This window comes from Triticum dicoccoides, chromosome 6B, assembly GCF_002162155.2.
Source record: "Triticum dicoccoides isolate Atlit2015 ecotype Zavitan chromosome 6B, WEW_v2.0, whole genome shotgun sequence".
Classification (NCBI taxonomy): Eukaryota; Viridiplantae; Streptophyta; class Magnoliopsida; order Poales; family Poaceae; genus Triticum; species Triticum dicoccoides.
Genome location: NC_041391.1, coordinates 660568253 through 660571014, shown reverse-complemented (window position 1 = coordinate 660571014; position 2762 = coordinate 660568253). Strand labels below are relative to the sequence as shown.

Below are 2762 nucleotides of genomic sequence, written 5' to 3'. Positions count from 1 at the left end.
CGCCTCGAGATGTCCAGTCCAGCACGTGTATGCTTGGGCCCATCAACTAACTCGGGGTCCACAGGCCCACATGTGTCCAACAGTCAACCCAACGCCGTCAGGCGCTGGCTGGCTGGCTCAGATGTACGATCACGGTATGGGCTGTCCTAGACATCTTGTACTGACGGCACAGGTGACCAGCCCGTTTAATTGTCTCCAGCTGCGTTGGAGCTACCAATCTTCGGATCAAGATTACATCCCCTTCCAACTGCGTTTGACCTCCTAAGATTATGGATGGCCTCCAACTGTATTGGCATTCTCATTAATATCAATGATCCATTTCAGACCATCTCCTTGAATGGAATATATTGCTGATTAACCATCTGTCTTCTATGTCTGAATCATACAATTTTCTTACTGTATCGCGTGAACTGCTGAATTCAAGGCAGTAGATTCAAGATTATGTTACAACAGAATCTAACATAAGTAAACAAAACTGCAGCACCTCATGATCAACTCACAAGTTTTTCACTCACGATCAAACAACCAGGATGAAAGCTAACATGTCACACCTGGCTCAAAATAGTGATCCTAATTTAATTAACACGAGCATGACCGCCCCATTAGACAGCGCGGGACTACAAGCGCCCCTACGACGATCCCTTACTTGATAACTCAAGTCATCCGCTGCATCACAACCTGCAGGCACCACATGTCAGAGCTATCCACATTGTTTCTGGTCTGCTAACGATTTTCTATGAACTCTGACCGTCTTCCCTTGTATCTTGATCCAGCCTCGATTTAGGCTTTTGGTCCATCACCGGTTGAATGCGTTTCTATTCCTGCATGGTCCCAAGTTGTTAATACTGTTTTTCTTATGTACCAAATAAGATTTGGGTACTAGGATTGAACTGCTAACTGAAATTACCTCTCCGTGCAAGTTCATTATCAAGGACTGCTCTGGAGGAACTCTCCCCTGCTTCCCTTACTATTTTCCATTACAATGAAATGTTAATTATTGTTCTTTAGATAATCACAGCAAATTGTCAGTTTTGAGATTGATGTGAATTTACTTTTAATGCCTGGAAAGACATATCCATTGCTGCTTAGTTCCCTCGCCATCCTGCCGGATGCATTGAGCGCGGACGGGATGGTGCGCCTCCCGACTTGCAGCACAGTTCCTTCTCCCAGGAGAACCCTCAGGCACTCCACTAGCATGTATCGTACATGTCAATCAGTTGCAGTTCCTACTAGTTGCTGCTGGAGGTTAGTGCATCTGATTGAACGGGGCAGAGATGGTTCATCAGGGTTAGAAACAGTTCTAGTCCAGAAGGATGATTCGCACAATCAGTTGCGCAATGAGATTCGTTCTGCAAATGTTCCATCGGCCGACATCCTAGCTGTATCCTGTTTCTTCTTTTCACATCCAAACGCTACTAAGGAGCAGGTGCATCTGGTGCACCAGTTCTCCTGTTTTAAAGAATACGCTCTCTGTCTGTAGTAAACAGTACACTGGGTTTTGTATGCACCTGAATAAGTTCCCAGTGGCTCTGTGTACGTGATAGGCACGGATGTCGTCAAATTGATGAAAGGCACATCCATGTCCGGAATATACATGTTATGTTATTTATCCATAAGGGCGACATTCTGGTCATCGTATATGCATATAACTGTAACTGCATACTGTTAGCGTCATACAACTAGTCAACCAATTTTTGCAATGCTCTGGCTGCTGAATTAACATTTTTTACTGGATACCAAAAGATTCTACAGAACATGTGTGTGGCCCTGCCGGTTTAGATGAAGCAATCTTCCAAATAAATTCCACACAAGTAACCTAACAGTTTTACAACGACCTCGCTGATGTAATCATTATGTCTATTGGACAGAAAAAAATTCTAGATCCCATGGCTTCAGCTCTACCGGATGCCATGAAGCAAACTTTCAAATGAATCCACCAGCCTGGAACTTTCAGCCAGCCTGTTTTTTTTTTAGAATGCTCTAGCTGATGGAATAATTGTTTTCTAGACAATGTCGTCGTGATTGATTACCTTTTAGTCCAGCCTGGAACTTGCGGGTTCATCTTCCCGGTGGAGAACTCTGAGGCATGGGGTGAACCTTCTCGTTCCACCGTCGCCACAGCTTCTCGAGCACAGATCTGTCCGCCTGCGGAACACTTATCCACCTGCATCCCACCGCGCCCCCCTTCTTGACCTGCCACTGGATGGTGCAGCGGCTGCATAGGGATTTCACTGTCAATCTGGCCACGCAAAACAATGGAGGTTTCGGGGTTCTCAAAACCAAAAGTATTAAACAAAATCAACGACAGAGATGAAAATTTGGGTCCTCACCTTCTTGTTGGCTGCATCAAGAGCTACATCTCCGACGATTCAGATGGTCCTTCCAAAGGCGGCGGGGAATCCAGGCAGCGGCGACATAGATCGGCTGCATAGGCTCAGTGGCCCAACCACTACGCCTCGCAGTTACTGCCGCGGCCCTGCGGACAAACGGAAAAGCACTTTTCCCGATCCACGGATCAGAACGGCGATGTATTTCCCGAGCCACGGCTCGCCTTCGGCAGTCTGACGGCCGCGAGTTTGCCGTCGGTACATGGCCCACTGCTCAGAACGGACTGCCCCACATCATTAAATGCATCACATCACAGCTCAGTAACCAACAGCCCAGATTACGAGCGCATATGTGCTCGCGTGCAAAAACTCCGCGTCCGATCGATCACTTCTTCATTACTCTACTTGTTTTGCACGGCTACTGAAAGCATTCAC

At 46.7% G+C, this 2762-nt stretch overlaps 1 long non-coding RNA gene across 1 annotated transcript; it reads right to left on the bottom strand.

Annotated features, from left to right (window-relative positions):
* Nucleotides 1-1114: 1114 nt before the first annotated feature.
* Nucleotides 1115-2481, bottom strand: LOC119320436. The gene is made up of 3 exons (XR_005154981.1): nucleotides 2331-2481; nucleotides 2031-2239; nucleotides 1115-1190 (listed from the first exon to the last, which is right to left on the bottom strand). It is a non-coding gene; the product is annotated as an uncharacterized LOC119320436 (long non-coding RNA).
* Nucleotides 2482-2762: the final 281 nt, after the last annotated feature.